The 21,525-nt window shown below is 33.7% G+C and overlaps 1 non-coding gene across 1 annotated transcript; it reads left to right on the forward strand.

Moving 5' to 3' along the window:
* The first annotated feature begins 19,889 nt into the window (after positions 1-19,889).
* Positions 19,890-19,995, forward strand: LOC122124720. Its single transcript, XR_006150627.1, has one exon. It is a non-coding gene; the product is annotated as a U6 spliceosomal RNA (small nuclear RNA).
* Positions 19,996-21,525: the final 1,530 nt, after the last annotated feature.

The following is a 21,525-nucleotide window of genomic DNA, read 5'->3' on the forward strand; positions in this document are numbered from 1 at the left end:
ATAAATTGAAGAACTCAAAAACAATTACCAAAACTATACAAGGGAGCTGGGGTAAAGCTCAGTTGTAGGACTAGACTAATATATACAAAGCTATGGGTTCAATCTCCAAGAAGACCCAATAATAAGTTAATAAATAGTAATAATAAAATAATTACTTGAAATAAATGCTTTCATATTAGAGAAGCCTGAATCCTAAAACAGCAAAAAAATACCCTCAATTCTTGTATCCATTGACATGCAAATACAAGAATGAAGAGGAAATAGATTACCTTTTCTCTCCTTTCTTTTCCTTTCCTGTTTTCTTCTTTTCTTTTTTCCTTTGGCACTACTGGTGCTTGAAGTTGCTAAGGCTCTGACCACTTTAGATTATTTTTCAGATGAGGTATTCCTTTTTGGCCAAGCCTCCCTTGAGCAATAATCTCTTACCTATGGTTTCCATAAACGAGAAATAACAGGGAAATTACCCTATATCTTGCTTTCTTTTTTGGATTTTCTCACGACTTTTTTTGGTCAGAACTGGCCCTGGATATCAGTCTTCTAAATCTCTGCCTTCTAATTAGCATGGCGTAGTTCATCTAAAGCTTGGACCCATATTATTTTTCATTGTAAACATTCAATATTGACTTCTGTTTTCTAGATATCTTTAAATTCAATTGAGGTTAGTATGGATCTTTATGATGTTATAAGAGGAACATACAGAATCCCTTGAATAGTTTTTTCAGTTTCTTTAAATATTTATAGTATGAGAATAAAAGTAGGACATTAATATTTCACAAGTACCTTATGTAGACTTCAATTGTTTTAATGATTTTGTGCACACATTAAGTTCAATATAATTTTATCAACTCTATATGAATAGTTACAGACACGTTTCTTTAAGTTTGTCTCATGCTTCCCTTTTATAATTAAACCCACTACTTCCCTTGGTCCCATCCCAAACCTGTTTCATCCTGGAAACCAAAACACATTTTTTCTCCGATTTCTAGGTCATGCAATAAATAAGCTTTTAGGATTGCCCTCAAATCTATGGTAGATTATTCCCCGTTGTTGTATGCCGTAATATTGTATTGTATTCACTCGATTAGCCTTCTGGTTCTGTTATTAGAGAATGTAGCACAATTCGTTTCCCATTCACCTGAAGAAAGCCTGAATTGATTTCCATTTCTTTAACTAGAGGAAATAATGCTGCTATAATCCTCTGTGTTTTGGCCTTTGGGTGAATGTTACAGCTTATTTCTATGAGACAAACCTGAAGAGCTCAATTCCTGTGCTATACTCTAGGTGGTTGCATATTTCATATTCTAGAAACCTGTCAAAATGTTTTCAGAAGTGGCTTTCCCATTTGAGATTCCTGCCAGCATCCAGTTTCTCTGTTTCTTGATAGCATTTAGTATGGTCAATATTGTATTATGTGCAGTAATTCTCATACATGTTTTATGATGTCATTTTTGTTTTAATGTACCTTTATTTAGTGACTGATGATACCTTTCTTGGGCTTATTTTTCACAAGATGTATTTTGCTAGTTTCTAATTGATGTTCTTTTTAACATTAGTTTTTGAGAGTTCTATGTAGAGTCTAATTTGAGACATTCTTCAGGTATAGGATTTGCAAATATTTTATCCTTGACTATCGGTACACTTCATCAACAATATCTTCATCATCATCATTATCATCATCTGTTGGGTCTTTGTCCATCCCATGAAAGATGGATGGGGTCTGAGGAAAGGTAAGTGCGGCCGCTGGCCCTTTACCCAGCCTCCCTCAGCCGGGAAAAAAAATCAGACGCAGCAGGAGGTCAAGTCAAGCAGGAAGAAACTCATTTATTAACAAAGAACAGCATTTTTAAAGCAAAAAAGAGCAGGTGGCATGACAAGGGAGGAAGAGAAACCAATCACTGTCAAGGTCACACCCTATCATGAACCTAAGCTTCCATGGGCTGGTTACACACTTAACATAAAGCAAATTGAGCTCTGCCCACTCAACTCCCTCTCAGCACCATCTTTGCTGCCCATGTGCCCTACAATAATCATCACCATAATCATCATCATCATCATCATCATCATCATCATCACTATTAGTAGTATTACTACCATTAATTTTGTACATGTATGTATGGTCCTGGGACATGAACACAGGATCCTTGAGATTAGTCGCAACTTGTTAATAATATACCATTTCAGTCATGCCTCACTTCTGGCTTTTTTGCTGATTAATCAGAGATAAGATTTTCAGGGACATTATTTTGTGGGCTGCCATCCATCAGCAATACTCACATCACAGCCTAACAAGTAGTTAGGTTGAGATACATGAGTCCCCTGCATATGAGCTTTCACAGTCTAAATGATTTTATACATTTTTGAGTTCTACTATATCAAGTTTTCCTTTCCTATAATTTTAATGCCAAATTTAGGTATGCTTCATCTCGAAAATTGTCAAGGCATCTTCCTATGTTATACATTTACATCCCTCTATTTGTTTTATAGGCCACCTTCAAATCCTGCTTGAAGTTAATATTTGAATAAATTATTTTAAGTCAATGTTCACTTTTTAATTCTCCCCAAGATTGTCTAACCTATCACCACTTATTAAAGAGAATGTCACTCCACAAGTGTTTGGTTTTACACTCTTATTAAATATTCCTTGATAATAATTATGTGGCTCTAATCTGGTGCCCTACAGACACATTGAGCTGTATAATCTTTCCTCTACAAATATAACAATTTTACACTAGCAGCTTTAATATTGGATAGAGAAATATATTCAAGTTTATTTTCCTTTGTCCATGAGTCAAAGAGTGATTGTCAGGTTTTTTTAGAAATTTTCATAATCTTATAAATAAAACTGTGAAGCTTGGCACAGTTAGCTCACGATTATTATAATAGCTGGATAGGAGGCTGAGATCTGAGGATTGTGGTTCAAGGCAGCTGGAATATGAATGTCTATGAGAATCTTATCCCCAATTAACCACCAGAAAACCAGAAGTGGCACAGATGCTCAAAGGGTACAGCACTCACTTAGAGCTGAAGAGCTGAGGAACAGTGCCCAAGCCCAGATTTCAAGCCCCATGTATGACCCCCAAAAAAGGGGGGTGGGGACAATTAATATCTTTGCTCAATTGTGTCCTCCAATACATAAAAAGTATAAGTCTCCATTTACTTAGATTTTTGCTTTTATATTCAGCATTGCATAATTTTCATTGAGGGAAAGTCAACAACACTTTAATACATTTTGACAATATGTGGAGATGACACAAAGAAATTCACAGAAAACAGATGAAAAATAAGGGCAATGGGAATGGAGACAGACAGAAATGGATTAATCAAGCCCTTGATCAATATGTGAGTGTGTAAGATATTTCAATAAGATTTCTTTGTACAATTAATATACACCAATTAATAAATATCTTCCAAAGGCATTGGTATTCAAGTATGTCATAAAGGATAAAGACAGATTTTGTGGTGAAATGAAAGATAAATGAGAAAATACATACTTATAGTAATTGTGTAAATAAACTAAGAATTTGGTCAACATTCTGAGGGCTCATGGCTCATTAGAATAGAAGGCCCTTGGTATCTAAGATAAGACTAAAATGTTAGGCTTCAGCCTATCTTTAAGACTGCTTAATTGTATTGCCTTTTGAGTAAATATTCTCTTTATTGTTGTTGTTATTGCTGGGGGTGGTCGTGGGCCTTGAACTCTGGGACTGGGCGCTGTCCCTCATCTATTCAGCTCAAGGCTAGGTTTCTACCACTTGAGCCATAGCGCCACTTCTGGTTTTCTGGTGGTTTATTGGAGATAAGAGTCTCATGGACTTTTTCTGCCCAGGCTGGCTTTGAACCACGATCCTCATTTCAGCTTCCTGAGTAGCTACAATTATAAAATGAGCCACAGGCACTAGGCTTTAATCAGTATTCTTAGTACAAAGAAAAATACAAGTGATTTGGAACCAAGCTGTAGAAGGCTGCCTTTTTGGCTTCAGAAGAGAGCTGCCTGGTATCATATGAGTAGATAGATTTAGGAAAAATTAAACATATAAGTCCACAGGGAAGGCTACAATACATTTTAGTGAAGTTCCAAAAATGATAAGGACATGAATTGCAATAACTAGCTTGGTAATAAGGGACATGTTTAGGAGTTCTGTCTGTATTGTTACTGTTGTAAATGTACAATGTCATTTTATTCATTTTTGTTGTTGTTGTTTCCTTAGTATGTTCTTTCCTCTATGGAATATCCCCTGTTGTCACTTTTCTCGATTTTGATACCTTGCATCTTGTATATACATGTCTAATCTGGGGAGGGTAATGGGAATTACAAAACGCTGAAACAAGGAAACAGGATGACCTACTGCAACACAGATACCAATAAGACTATATTGGAAATGAACCTTACCACTTCATGCTTCGAAGAGTGGGGAGAAAGGAATGTGGGAGCTGGAGGAGGGAAGGGATAGTGGGATAACAACAAGGAAGGAAAGGGGTAATAATGATAAACAAGTAATATACTCATTGCCTTACTTATGTAATTGTAATCCCTCTGTGCAACATTTTAACAATAAAATAAAGTAAAATCAATAAACGACACGTTTGGCAAATAAAGTAAAATGCTAACTTACAGACAAATGAAGATAATAATAAACAGGTATGTCTATATACATGTATATATACATCTGTATATTGATATATATGTATACATGTATAGGTATTTGTGTATGTACACATATAAGTATGAATATATGCATATGCACATAATGTGTATACATATACATTTATTTAAAGAGACTTGAATAAGAAATATATTAATGCCTATGAAAAACCTTAACCATCCTGCCTATGAAAAGCTGAAACTATCCTGAATATGTTATCAAAAAATCCAAATACATATCTTTATAATGATATACCAAAATCCAAATAATATATGGAAAAATCATACCATACCTATACACTGCATACATATAGAGATTAATGGAAATAGAAAAAACAATAGAATAGCAGTGCACAATCAATATGTAGAAATTGGAATCTTTATATATTGGTGCTTGGCACTTAAAGTGATATAGTCCGTTTGTTATAAATACTGGAAATCTAAGATATTACACATAGAATTGCCTCTATGATCCAGCATTTTGAATCATAATTTTTTTTATTTTTTATTTTTGGGTCCGGTCGTGGGGCCTGAACTCTGGGCCTGAGCTCTGTCCCTCAGCTCTTCAGCTCAAGACTAATGCTCTACCACTTGAGCCACAGCGCCACTTCCGGCTTTTTTCTTTTTGCTTATGTGGTGCTAAGGAATCAAACCCAGGGCCTCAGGCATGCCAGGCAAGCGCTCTACCACTGAGCCAACTTCTCAGCCCTTGAATCATAATTTTCTATACAAAATATATTTCAACATATGTCCAATGAAACACATGTACAATTATATACATAAGAAAACCTTTTATAATAACATATAATAAAATATTGAAATGCCCATTGAGGGGATTATAGAATTATACACACACATACAAATCAATATGGTATATCCCTGGGAAAAATTTATATGGACTTGTTTTGGAAGCTAATTTTACTTGGGAAGAATGGATAAAATTGACTTCAATTTCTAATTATATCAGCTTTTTAAAATGGACACAGACGTAGTGGTAGACTATGAAGTAATGGTTGGTCAAGTGGAGGGTAGGTTGAAATGATGACAGGAAGTGTTGAATAATAGATATTGGAGTACTTTGAGAGTGTAGCTATGATAAAATGTTCTAGAACTGAAGATGATATTCATAGTCCAACTCTTTAACATTCTATTAATCATTGTACTTTATCGAAGAATTGCAGATTGCATTTGCATTAACCTTAAGAAAAATTTTAGAATAGTAATGGGTGCATCTGAGTAATAATTTAGAATTTAAAATCACAGAATTCTATAATGCACACGTTTAATATGTTGATGAATAAGACTGTCAATAAAATATGATCGGTGATATATCCTCTGAGTGACTGTATATGACACTGCAAGTCAGTTAATACTCTACAAAATTATGTAAATTGAGGAATGAGATAGGACTGAAAAGAATGAGGGATAATGATCATCAAGATGCATTGTATTGAGCTGGGAATATGGCTTAGTAGTAGTCTTAGGGGAATGGTGTGAAGCCCTGGGTTTGATTCCTCAGTTCTACATTAACAAAAAAAGCTGGAATTGGCACTGTGACAGAAGTCATAAAGTGCCAATGTGAGGAAAAGAAGTTCGTGGACATTGCCAAGGCCCTGAGTTCAAGCCCCAGGAGGGTCAAAAAGAAAATGATGCATTGTATTAAGATAGGCACTAACGGCTCATGCCTGTAATCCTAGATCCTCAGGAGACTGAGGATGGAGGTTTGAAACCAGCCCAGGTAGGAATGTCTGTGAGATTTTATCCCCAATTAAATGTCAGAAAAATCAAAGTCCTGCTGTGCCTCAAGTGATAGACTTCTACTGTTCATCGAAAGGAGGTCACGCACACCGCCCAGACCCAGAGTTCAAACCTCAGGAGAGAAGAAAGGCAGGAAAATAACTCACTAAACACTATTCATAAATTGCATGGTCAAACAGCAACTCCCATGCAACTACTTAAAGTCAATTAAAATATGATTAAAATAGAATACAAGTCATTTTGTGGACCAAACATAAATAGAATACAAAGGTTGTTTACAGGGACAAAGTAAATTTTATCTCTTAGTTAGAGTTGAAATTTGTTCTTCAGTCTTCTTAAATCATTTATGAAATTGACAATACTGCCAATTATAGGTCAATTTCCTTGAGGAACAGATTGAATTCTGATGTCTTTTCTTAGCAAACCATAGAGGTGAATTTTTTGCCTCTTGTTGAAGTATATCTGATATTTTAAAGTAGATTTGTCCTAATGTAATATTTATCAAATCAATCATTTCACTAGGGTGATGTTAGTCAGATTTTTTTCCAGTAAATCCTATCCCTTATAATAAATGAGAGCATGCTGTGTCAGTCTCCTATTCATATGACAAAATATTTTATAAAATTAATTAATAAGGGGGATAGATTAATTTTGACATCTGATTTTATACATTTCAGTTTATGTTTCTTATCCTCATTGTTTTGGGTTGGTGGTGGCACAGAACCCAATGTCAGGAACATCTGATGGAGTATGTGTTTTCATGGAAGACAAAAAGTAAAGAAGAGGAGGAATAGGTGTGGGAGAGAGAGACAGAGGAGAAGAGGAAGAAGGAAAAGGAGAAGGAGACAGAGAAGGAAAAGAAGGAAGAGAAAGAAAGGACATTTATCTTAACATCTTCATTGATCACAAGTTCTCAGTGACCATACCTCTACAACTGTGCCCACTTGAAAAGGTTCGCCACCTCTTTATGGCAACATAGTGAAAGCTAATTATTAATCCCAATCTTTTATGATTTCAGATTTAATTTCTAGAATGGTGGGTAGATATTTCTATACAAGTGTGATAACTTCTCTTCCTAAATATTTACTTGAATTAATCAGGTAAGCTATTTGGCATGGAGTTGGTTTGGTTATACCACTGTTGGAGAGATGAATGAAATATTTTGAACGCAAATACATTTTATTTAACAGATAAAGAAGCTTCAAGAGATTACAATTTGTTACCTTCAAAAATGACTATTTCATTCAACTTATAGTGACTTGAACTTTTCATAATTTTCTGGCATTTCCATTGAAGTATTTTGTCGTCTATATCAAGTTTCATTCTTTCTAGTGAAGGAAAAATGAATGCTATCACGATCATTTATTTCTTAATTATTCTATAGAAAGTAGGTATAATATGAATTTCCTGCCATTCAAATATGTTATATTCAAGTCTATAAGAATAATTGGAAAAGTCATGGAATATCTTGCTTTAGTTATCTTATATTAAGATTGATTCAATTTCTAAAAATGACTGTTGACATAAAATGCATGAAATTCAATTTTTCTCTGAAATGACTTGGTACTCAAACCTGAGAAATACATGACCAGTAACTATGATTTCTTCACACTCAAAAAATGTATGAATCTGCATTTTTATGTCAAAAATTTAGGGTAAAAAAAGAGAAAATCATGTAACATCAGTAGATAATAATCAAAGTTAATGACAAATTGCTTCATTCACCCTGACAGAGCCTATTGATTTTATCTTACATGAGAAATTTGATTAATGATCTCTTTGTTGCTTTTGAATAATAGAGTATTTCAATTTGTCCAAAGATTCTGTAATTTAAACCTTCAAGTGTATATTTTTTCATAAAAATGAACAGTACTTTTCCACAGTGCAGGTTCAGATTTAACAACTAAATAAATATCTAAATGTTAATTAATTAAATTGAGCCTCTAGAATTCAAATAATAAATTTATTTTATTCTTAGATATATCTATGCTGAATATGAGTGTCTAAAGCTTGTAATCCTTGCTACTCAGGAAGCTGGGGACCAAAGCCAGCTTTGGCAAGAAAGTTTTTGAGACAAATCTCAATTAATCACACACACACACACACACACACACACACACACACACACACACACACACACACAAACACACACACACACACACACACACACACACACACACAAAGCCAGAAGTGGAGTTGTGGGTCAAACTAACCTTGAGTGAAAAAAACTAAGGCATAGACCTTGAGTTCAAATCACAAGAATAACACCCACCCACATGCACACATGCATATTATGTCTAGATACTTATTTTAGTTTAAAGAAATACACAATATCATGAATAGTAATATTTGTTTCATATCCTGCAACTTTTATGAAGTGGTTTTTAGTACAATTTGCTTTAAGATATAACATAGGTCATTAAAATTAATACTAATCTAGTTAATATTTTTAATTACCCATAACACATTGGTATTTTATGTATACACTTAAGAAATATTATTTGTAAAAGAAAGAAAGGAAGAATAGAAGAAAAGCAAGAAAGAAAGAGAGAAAGAAAGAAAGGAGGAAAGAAAGGAGGAAAGAAGGAAAGAAAAAAGAAGAGAGCAAAAGAGAGAGGTAGGGATGGAGGGAAGGAAGGAGTAAGGAAAGACAGCAGGAAGGAAGGAAGGAAGGAAGAAGGAAAGAAGGAAGGAAGGAAGGAATGAAGGAACGAAGGAAGGAACGAAGGAAGGAAGGGACAAAACCAATTTAATTTATAAAATCTGTTATTTAGCCCAACATAAACTTCATGTAAGTTAACCCTTTTGTAAACGCAAAGTTACAATTGTCACTTTGCTGCATGTTCTCCATGCATGAATGAAACCAACAAAGGAAGGATCAGAAATAACCAGAAAAATCTGTTTGCATCTCAAGTAAATATGTACACAAATCTTTTTCTCATTTTCTATACATCATCAAATAACTATTTGCAAACTATTTACATTGTTATAAATATTTTAAAAATTGATGTTACCAAAGGATGTCAATATATTATATAATGTGAGCACTAGTATTTATAATGCTATTAATATTACAGTCTTCATATTATATTAATTATAACAATTTATATTATATGTTTTATCAGAGAAATTATCATACTCTGATTTTGGTGTCTGTGGGAGTCTTAATAGCAGACAGCAATTAAAATCTAAGGAGATCTGTATTTCTGAAATCAGTTAACTCATTGGAGATTGCTCAAATACATCAGAAGGGCCTTAGAAAGGCTGAACATGTTTACATGATTACCTATGATGTGATTCAAGAGCCACAAAACAATCATACTTCACTTTGTCATCACTACAATTATTCCCATTATAAGAAGAATCATTCACATAATTTACACGATATAGGTTTGTCCTTAAGTTATTATTTTCTATGAAATAATATCCAAATGATACACTACACTGAGTTAAAGAAAAAGTTGCAAAAAGTATTGGACACTGTAACTCCTTCCAATTACACGTATTGAAATTCTATTCCCCTGTCTGATGACATTAGAATCAGCCTTTCAGAGATTACCCTGCAATAATGATCCTGATAAATGAAGCCCAATATAACTAGTCTGCCATGTGAATGTCCAGCAAACAGATTATAATGAACCAGAGAGTAGACCCCCATAAGACAAAGATTTGCTTTGAATAATCATTTTTATAATCAATACTCAAGCTTCTAGAGTATGGGTAATATACTCCTGATGTTTTTAATCAACTTACTTTGAAGTATTTTCTTATAACAGCCCAATAGTGGACAAAAAGCAAAGTAGTATTGATTTAAATTTCAAATTTTTGAAAAAAACTATTCATAATGTTTTCTTATTTGAACTTTATTCTCAAAACCTACAAGTTACAAATATTATTAAATGGGAATTGAATTGAGGTTCAACGCTCTATTCAACTATCATAATTAACCTTTTGAATACTTTTATTATCTTTAAGTATTTGTACAAAGGAGTTGCCATTCACTGAAACAGTTTATGAATACAATTCATCTTGATTAATGTCACTCCATTCAACATTCTCATCCACCCCTCCCAATCAACAAAGTCCATACTTATCTCAACATTATGTTATGTATGGAATTACTTGCCATTTAACAAATCATTTTGTGTATACAGTACACCTGGAATTGTGTTACCACTTCAACATCTTCACCCCCATTTCATACTATCCATTATTTTGTTTATTTCAATTCTGGGAAGTATGCAATAGATTCTTGCCTGTACTCTATCCTTTTCAATTTCCTACCCCTCTCACCTTGCCCCACACTGTCCTCTCTTGTAGTCCGCATTTACTGGTATTTATTTTGTTGGGTTTTGACTTAATCTTTGAAGAGAACTATACTATTTACACTTTCCATGGACTCTGACACTTCAGATAATTCATTTACCTCCTTGGATATCATCCAGTATGTTTAACTTTACATTTATGTGTACCTTCTCTCTACCAAACATAAGGAAAGTCATACAACCTAACTTTCTCTGGGTCCAGTTAATTTCACTTAATATGATTATTTCTAAGTCTTTCATTTTCCTTAAGATGGGGCAGTAGGGTCTGGGAAGGTGGCTCAGTGGTAGAGCGCTTGCCTTGCATGCATGAGGCCCTGGGTTCGATTTCTCAGCACCACATAAGCAAAAAGAAAAAAAGCTGGAAGTGGCACTCTGGCTCAAGTGGTAGAGCGCTAGCCTTGAGCTGAAGAGCTGAGGGACAGTGCCCAAGTCCTAGAGCTCAGGTCCCACGACTGGACCCCCCCACCCCCCAAAAAAGAATGGTGCAATATGATTCTTTCTGATTGATTAATAAAATTTGATTATATATGTATATATACATACATATTTGTAAATAGGGATCAATGAAATTATATATATATATACATATATATATAATTCATATACAGACACGCACACAATTCTTGATCCCTTTTTGCAGTGAGAGGCATCTAGGCTGATTCCATATGTTGGCTACAGAAAATAATGCAACAATGAACATGATTGTGCTGGCAGCTTCAGTATGGCCTTGTTTCTGCTCTATTGGATAAATGCCCATAAGTGGAATTGCTGGAGCATAGGTAGCTTTCTATTCAGTTTTATGAGCAACCTCCATAATGTTTTCCAAAGTCGTTGAACAAGATTACATTTCTACCAACAATGTAATAGAGTTTCCTTTGGACCACATCCCTATTAGTAAATGTGATTGTTCTTTTTTTTCATAATGACATTGTAACAGGGGTGAGAAGAATCTCGGTGTTGTTTGGATTTGCATTTCTTTCATGGAGAGAGATATGTTATTTGTCATTTTTACTTTTCTTCTAAGAAGTTCTCTTTAAGTCATTATCCCATATATTAATAGGGCTCTTGTTGATTTGAGCGTTTATTTGATCTCTAAATATGGGTTAGTTATGTAAACCCTGGTCTAATGCTTAGTTAGTAAATATCTCCTTCCATTCTATTCTCTTTCTATATATCCTGCTAATTTTTTCCTTTGCCATGAAGAAACTCTTAAGTATGATGCAACTCTATTCACCCAGAAAAAGTGATATTACATCATTCATAAGGAAATGGAAAGACTTGGAACAAACCTATATTAAGTGAAGAATGTCAGACTCAAAGCAATATAGGTTGCCCGATTTCCCTCATTTGTTGTATTAGAATGTGCCTCTAATTCTACAACTTAACACACTTGGATGGGAAAAGAGAAAACATTACATTTGGACATGATAAATTACATGGGATTCTAAACATTTATACAGTGAGATCAAAGGAGGATGCCCTTTGGAGAGGATCACAAAGGATCAATAGCTATATGAATATTATCATATAAAATAATGTTCATCAATTTGACCTCCAAGAAATGATAATGAGAGTTTTTTTTTATTATTTTGCTTTTTCCATCTGAATTCGGATGCTGTTATTTCGTTTTAATTTCTGCACCTTTGGTTTATATATAAGTTTGGAAAGGGCAAGGGAAACACAGAAATGGTGGGACAAAGTGTAAACAAATGTAGCACTGCCACTCAATAGACACTACCTTGTAAATGAACTATACAACTTAGGAGGGAGGGGGGTTGAAAGGGAAAAACTGGGAGAACATGTGGGAAGAGGTGACATTGTTGAAAAAGAAATGTGCTCATTATCTGACTTATGTAATTGGATCCCTTCTGTATATCATCTTTACAAACTAAAAATGGACCTCATTAACAGGCCAGATTAGTTATATTAATATTAGATAAGATTGGCTTTAAATTAAAATTGGTATAAAGGTAAAAAGAGACTAAAAAGGACATTAAATGTTGATGAAGGAAACTCTCCATCAGGGGGATATAACAATGCTAGATATCAATGCCCTGAATCATAGATCTCTCAAATTCATCAGACAAATACTACTTGCCCTAAAAATATGCATATATCCAAACACATTGTTGGTTGCTTGAACACATCATTCTTACCTTTGGACGGGCCATGCAGGTCAAAATCTAGCAAAAAATCAAAACCAAATACTTGTTTTGACAAGCTATACCTAACAGCTCATGGAACGTTCTCCAAAATAGATCATATCTTAGATCAGAAAGATAATCTGTGAAAATTCAAAAATAAAAATGGAATTACTCCCTATATCCTGTTAGATGACAATGGGACCAAATTAGATCTCATCATCAAAAGGCATCACAAAAAATTCTGAAACTCACAGAGACTGAGTAACACATTTCCAAATCATCAGTGAGTCACTGAAGACATATGGAGGGAAGTTCCAACGTTTATGGAATTCAGTGGAAGTGAACAGACAAAATACTACCTCCTCTGGGACACAAGAACACAGGCAATACTCAGGAGAATTTATAGATTTGAGTATGTACATCAACAAATTAGAACAATCTTAAATCAGCACTAATAATGCACCACTAGGTCCTTGAAAAACAGGAACAAGCCAATTCAAAAACTGGTAGATAGAAATTATACAAATTAGATAAAGAAATAAATGAATCAGTCTCAAAAAACATACAATCATAATTGACTTTTATATACCAGTAGCTCAAAAATTCGCCCAATGAATGTAAATGTAGCTATTTTCAGAGATAGACTCAACCAGCTCAAACCAGTGAACAAAACATACTTGTAAGATTCTAAGAAACGATATTTTGTTTGCCTTTTTAAAATAAATTTACCCTGTTATTAAGTTGATTTATAGAGGTATTACAATTACATGAGTCAAGTAATGTGTACATTTCCTTTTATGAAATGTCTTCAGTTCCCTCATATTTTCCCATTCCCTCACTTCTTTCCCCACCCATGTGTTAAATAGTTCACTTTCATCAATGTTCAAGGAACTTCACTGCTTCATTTTTCCCCCTTTCCCTAAAGCTTTGTGCCCACCCCCACCTTCCTGATGACATAGAATGAATATACCATGCATAAGGTAAAGAAGACAGAATCATCACAAACTATAAATAACAACATACAGTAAACAAAAAACGGACTCTTCTGTTTCCATACCTCATAATTTGTTTCAGGATGCTTATCATGTTATATAAATGTAATTGTTTTTATAATAAAGTCAATTCAGGGATTAAAGTGTGATAAAATTATAATTTTCTTTCTATTTAGTAATGCTTTTACTTTACATTAATGTTGTAAGTAACACAATTCAAATCCTAGTGAAATTTGAAGGTTCAGGTATAAAGTTAAATACTCAGAAGATCTAATAGTTCCATTTTGGCAAACAAACTGAAAAACAGGCATGTTTTATCCTCAGGAATGTCATTATTTCATATGCAAAAAGTAATTTTACCTACATTTTCTCTTATATGATAACATATTTTCTGCTAATCAGAGAGATACAAAAAGATTTTTAATTATGATATGAAAAATGCATCGACATGAGTGAATGAAATCAGGGAGTAGATGGCTCAGAGCGGGGTGGTTCTGTTAAATATTCTCATTATTTTGAATGATCTGGTGTTTCTATATGTGTGGAATTATTAATGTATTTTATGTCTGGACAAGAAAGTTTGATTAATAGATCATTGTCTGATACCCAATGTCTGGAACCTAACCTGAGTCAGAGTGGTAAGTATGTGTGTGTGTGTGTGTGTGTGTGTGTGAGAGAGAGAGAGAGAGAGAGAGAGAGAGTGGGTGTGTGTATGTGTGTGGGTGTGGGTGTCTGTCTGTCTGCCTGCAAGTCTGGATTTAGAAGGAAATATCTTATTTCCCTGAGGGTATATACTTAATTCTATTAGGTATACTCCATTAGTGACAGCAAATAAAGTTAATTAACTTTTGGTGCCATATATTTATGATTGCATGAACAAACTAAAAATTATGTTTGGGGTATGAGTTTTGTAAAAGGTCAGCTGAAAGTATAAACATTTGGAATCTTGAGAAAGATATCAATGGCAATCATTTCAGTGTAGATAAATTTTGACAACACTTGCAGTGATAGATAATCTGATATCAAAATTCAATATTTATTGATTTCCATAGCTACACTATTCTATAAATTTGTAGGAAAACAAGTAAAATTATGGAATCATAAAAGTAATGTGATTATTTATTGCAAACTGTTTTACAGTTAGGCCCTGATTGTAAGCGCTAGGATCACCAGAAAAAAAAAAAACATTATACAACATGGAGTTAGATATTTTATAATGAAGCACATTTTAATATACTCCACATTGTTAGAAAGACTAGAACTTTGGGTTAGTTTGATAACATACCATAATAAGTGATATTGTCCACTTATTAAGCAGAGAGGCTTACTCAGATGTACAAGATTGAATGTTTCAGTGTATGTCCAGCTGGTTTTATTGCTTTGGGGGCCAGTGACAAGACAATGTCAAGGAGGGAAGTATGCCAAAGAGAAATGTTTTTTAACTAGAATGATTAAAAGATAGAAGAAGAAAGAAGATGAGAGTCTATTTTCTCATGAGTTTCACTCTGAATAACTTAATCTACAGAAGAACTATTCAGGTATGCTCCACAGTCTGGGAGGAATTGGAATGTCATTTTTCTTTAACACATAGGTCTTTCTGGGGTATTCTAAATTCAAATGGCAACATCTTCATCAATGATAATAACTTGTCTATGAGTGGAAGCCAATAGATATTTCTGTAAATTCTAATCAGATCTCAGCAGACTAAATATTTTAGGGAATTCCTATTAAAAATTTTTCTTTCTGACTGACTGGGTCTTCATAATGTGTATCTGTGTGTTTATATGTGTGTGTTTGAATATACTAATAAAACAATGTGGCAGATAAAAGAATTAGTATGGCCTTTTGTTTTTCTTCTCATACTATGAAAGCCTTTCACAATTCCCAATTAAATCCCATCCAAGATTCAAACATCAATGCTGTCCCAAAATTTCTTTATGCTAACCTAAGTACATCCATCTCATTTCAGATGGCCATGGTATAGGAAAATTTTAAGTCTTCCAATTAAGTTGTCACCAAGGAAACAACGTACAATATTTCTTTTAAAAATACTTAGTGTGTAGAACATGTTAGCCAGAAAATTGAAGGAGTATACATTATAGAACTAAATTTAAATATTAATCACATAAATGGATATTCTTTATCCCCAACTCAGAGCCTTTTTAAACTACATAATTGCTCAACTCATCTTTTACCATCTTCCATGAAGTCAGTCCTTGCTGTAAACAAACCAGATGTGGTGAACAAATTAACATGTACACCATTGTTACATGCTGCTGTTCTAAAACATGGAAGTGAAAGACCATTTAATGCCTGTGAAGAGCTGATTCTAGGGATTATGGAAAGTTATTTCTTTGCACCATAAATAGAAAAATCCACAGATGTTTCAAGTTGTGTTTTGTTGTTAGCATTTGTGAGATATATTTTGGAAAGCACAATGAATGAAAGCAGGCTATTTTGTAAAACTTTGCTGGCTGACACATTTACTGAAATGTTTCAAATGAGAAAACAGACAATAGGGTGAGTAAGATGTGGTATGCAGCTTTAAATACAGACAAGCAAAACAAATAATGGGAATTTTTTTTTCCTTAACAAATGCTTTCTGGTTATATTGTGCTATACACTATAATGATGAAATAATCATTTCTTTGGAAAAGTAAGGAGAAAACACTGTCACCTGTTGAATTTCTTTTTAAAGCGAATGTTAAATGTCAAGGTCAAAGAAATTTAAATGCCTTAATAAAATATTATCAAGTATTACTTTCATTTTTGATAAAAAGTTAAAACAAACTGACAGACTGTTCGTCCATTAAGATTTATAAGTTTCCTGCTATATATTTCCTATTGTTCCTCTTTTTTGGTGGGTGATATATATATATATATTTTTGGAATGGCAACCTGTTCTTAACCATTACCCACAAAATTTTTGCTGTCATAGAATCAGAGAGTTTTGTTGTTGTTGTTGTTGTTATTTGTTTATTTGGTCATTCATGGGGCTTGAACTCTGGGCCTCGGCACTGGTCCTACACTCTTCAGCTCAAGGTGAGTGCTCTACCACTTGAGCCAAAGTGCCAATTCTGGTTTTCTAGTGGCTTATTGGAGATAAGAGTCTCACCGACAGTCCAAAATCACATAAATGAAATGCACATCATCTTTTGTCAGTTGATATAATTGTGTTCTACACATTTATTGATAGGTTACAAATTATTCTTAAATTTTAATACATAAAAAAACTTCCTTTTTTTCTTATTTTAGTGGCCAGGACATCAGCACGACCTCAGTCAGCATTTCTCACTTTAGACTTTTCATATGGGTTAGTTAAATTTTGACCTGTGCTCCCGTCTTCTGGGGAGTCACTCATCTGCTTAGGAATTGATGCTGGCTGTTGGAAAAGAGCCCAAGGAAGGATGCCATTTAAAGCCTTATAACTTTATTCTTAATAATCCTACTACTTTGGCTGTTGAGAGTGTCTACAAGAGCAAGCATTCCATGGGGAGCAGGGAGACACCATATAACCTATACTTATTTAGATTTCTGAGTGACTTGCTATCACTTGTACTGCATTTTTTCAAGTCGAATCTCTCTAAACCTACCAGTTGTAAGAGATAAGAGGAGTGGTAAAAGAACTCTTAGAGACAAATATATCTTCAACACATTTGTTACCAAGCATTCTATCAAAGGCATATTCAACAACTAGTGAAACTTTTGTTGGCTATATCTATGTGTCTTTCTCCATTTGTGCATGTGTACATGTGTGTACATATGTATGTATTTGTGTGTATAGTAACATTCATGTGTACATATATGGGCCTATATACGCATATATGCATATGTAAATAAATATACAAATATAAATATATGTGCATATAAATATATATCAGGTGTTCAGTGATTTAATCTACAGTTCCCAGCACATTGTGCTTATCACAAAGTGTACATCATAAACTGCTCTTAAGGATCTGTGCTATATGAGGGATATCCTTTGTACTTACTTCCCCCATTACCTTGTTTTTCATCCCTGTGAACAACTTCAGCCTACTTTCCAATAGGATAGCTTTGTTTTTGTTACTTACTGATAATAAAAGTAAAAGGTTGCTTGTAAAGAAAAAGAACTTTTAGGTCCCAAGCTAAAAGTATCTCATCAGTCTCAATGATTCATATGAGATAAAATTTATAATAGTACTTAAAGTGAAAAGGAATTCCTAGATCTGTTGTTTTGCCATTTAGAATGGCAAAGAATAATTTCACGTCACTGTTATAACTCTTACAGAACGCAAGGGTAAGTGATGGTCCCTATCATGTCCCCACAAAACCAGTGGATCCTGACGGATAATAGTAGACCAGCAGAAAATCTAAGTAGCAGACATAGAGCATGAAAGAGAAAGAGCAGAAATGAGAGAGTGCAAGAGAGGGAAAAATATCATAATACTTAAAGTGCGTAACAGATAAACGAGTTGTATGAGAATATTCATACTGCTATATTGAGACTCTACATATACATTTGAAGGTAGTTGATGTATGATAACTCATCAACATAAAATATAAAGTGATTTTGATAAAAAATAAAAATGACTCAGAAGAAATTATAAATGCAAAAACAGTCTTCACGGAAGCAAACTCTCAGAAATATTTCTTGACTTTGAAAATGATAAATTGGCTGCAGTTAGTATAAATTTAGAAGTATGACAATTCACAAAAATATAAAAATATGTTTACATTTTTCATTATATAACCCAAAGGAGAAAGCAAATATTGTTCACATAATTTTTTAAATCACAGTTTCTCAGGTGCTGGGAAGGTGGCTCAGTGGTAGAGTGCTTGACTTGCATGAATGAGGTCCTGAATTTCATTCCTTAGCACGACATAAGCAGAAAAAATGAAAGTGGTGCTATGGCTCAAGTGGTAACACTAGCCGTGAGCTGAAGAACTGAGGGACAGTACCCAAGACCCAGAGTTCAAGCCCCACAACCAACAAAAACAAAGCAAAAAAAACAAAAACAAAACAAAACACAGTTTCTCAATTTTGTGGCCTCAATTCTGTAATAACACTACTTCAGCCTAGGGTTAAGATTTTAGGTGTGGACATTTATCAACACTACTGATTCAGACTCTACTTGATAAAAATTTTAATCAGTATTTTGTTTTTAGTTTTGCTCTTTGTAAATTCACATGCACCTATGAAAAATGGTGTGGCCATCCCAATAATATTCTCAAAGTACCTCTTAATGACGACTCACAAAATGTTTTATTATATTACAAGGAAAAAATGCTATGAAGAAAAAAATAATTGAATATTAATCATTACTAAAATAAAAAACAAAACAATTACCAGGGTTTTCAGTATTTGAAGTGTACATAGTAGATTTTACTATTTTCTCATATTCCTGTACATGTAAAACTGGATAAAGCTATGAGTAGCCTTTAAATTTACCCACTAAGATTACTATTTATAGTTCATCTCATCATTTATATGTGGCTTATATAATTATTTGTTCATCATTAACATATAACGTAAGGGAGCCCTAAAGATTTAACAGAAACTGTGTACTTTAAATCTGAACTCTTCACTCTGCTTCTTTAAACAGTCTTTGCAACTTCTCATTAGTAAAGTTTCTATAAACTCTGAAATGTACATACTTACTAGTATATGCTACTAGAAATATTATATACTTTATCAAAAAATTTTATGACCTGCCAAACAGTCTTAATTTTATCATATATAAATAAATTCCAAAAATAAACATATTTAAATCATTAAAACTTTTAACAAACCTTAACATTTGCTGCAATGATCACTATGACAGGTGCCTTGTGTAGAATAATTGAATTCCTCTTCCTACACATCTCATGAACAACAAATACCTGGAATTATTTTGTTTTTGCCATGTCAATCTTGACTTTAGTCTTAAATGTGTGCTTATGTAAGAAATAAATGGTTCTAAAATTTCACAATTCTTTTGAACTTACTTTTTGTTGAATTGTCTAGTTTAAGAAAATCAATTACACTTTATATATACAATAATGTTCTGTGCTCAATTTGGCTGCACATACACTAAAATTGGAACATACAGAGAAGATTAACATGGTCCCTGCAAAAGGATGACACGCAAATTAGTGAATCGTTCCATACTTTTACAACAACAGATGCTGGAAGGGATGTGGCCAGAAGGGAAGCCTACTGCATTCTTGGTGGGAGTGTAAACTTGTTCATCCACTTTGGAAAGCAGTTTGCAGGTTCCTCAAAAGACTCCACATAGAGCTCCCCTATTACACAGCAATCCCACTTTTGGGCATTCCCCTAAATGATCAGAAACAAGTCCATACTAAAACTACCACCACAACAATGTTTATTGTAGCATTATTTGCCATAGCTAAGATATGAAACCAACTCAGATGTCCCTCAGTAGAAGAATGATCAAGAAAACATTCTGTGTGTATGTGTGTGTGTGTGTGTGTGTGTGTGTGTGTGTGTGTGTATGAGAATGTAAACTTACACAACCACTTTGGAAATCAGTCTGGTGAGTCCTCAGAAAGCTAAATATTGACCTTCTTTATGGCCCATTCATACCACTTCTAGGCATCTATTCTGAACAACAGGTACTAATATTCAAGGACACATGCACCTCCATGCTTATTGCAGCACTGTTCACAATAGCCAGGATATGAAAAAAAACCATATGTACCACCAGAGATGAGTAGATCCAAAAACTGTGGTAACTATACACAATGGAATATTTTCCATCCATTAGAAAGGACAAAAATAATGGCATTATTAAGGAAATCAATCAAGCTACAGGAAATCATGTTGAGCGATGTAAGCCAAAAGCAAAGAGACGAACGGCACATGGTCTCCATGATAAGTGGATGTTAAATCCAAAATGTAAGGTGATATGAAAAAATTAACAACACTTAAGAAACCAAGAACTTCCACTCATCTGGTCGAATCACTACTAAATAACCCCATTTTGCTGATCATATGTGCACACTGAAGGGAAACCAGAGGACGACACCAGACTAGAGAGAATCAGGGAAAAACATACAATAGTGGGATCCATCAGCTGCACTGGACATTGACCAAAATAAACTAAGCAACTCCATGTCACTGAAGGGAGGGAGGGAACAAGTGGGAAAGAGGGAATAACTGACGCTATACAAAACAAAAAATATACATATTTCAAAACAAAAGAAGTATATATATATATATATATATATATATATATATGAAATAACTCTATTGCAAAGCTCATAGAACTCATAAATGTTGTAGACTATGATAGACAATTTGCTCCATCAAAGTTAGAATGTGTTTGTGACTTTAACTAAGCATCACTATCCCACAATATTGTGAAATTTGGGAACTTATGTAACCATGTAATCACAATAAAAACATTTGAAAAAATGATGTAGGTGGAAAACTAAGTTGCTCTAAAAAACAAAAAAGGAAAATGTTCTCTGTGTATATGTGTGTACAAACACACACTCACACATATACTATATATATATATATATATATATATATATATATATATACATATATATGTCTATATATTAATTCTATGCCTCCACCAGAAAGAATGACATCGCCCAATTTGTTAGGAAATGGAAAGTCTTGGAAAAAATTATATTAACTGATGTAAGCCAAGTCCAAAGAAACATAGGTCCCA

This window comes from Dipodomys spectabilis, unplaced genomic scaffold (assembly GCF_019054845.1).
Source record: "Dipodomys spectabilis isolate Male_0828 unplaced genomic scaffold, ASM1905484v1 ptg000242l, whole genome shotgun sequence".
NCBI lineage: Eukaryota > Metazoa > Chordata > Mammalia > Rodentia > Heteromyidae > Dipodomys > Dipodomys spectabilis.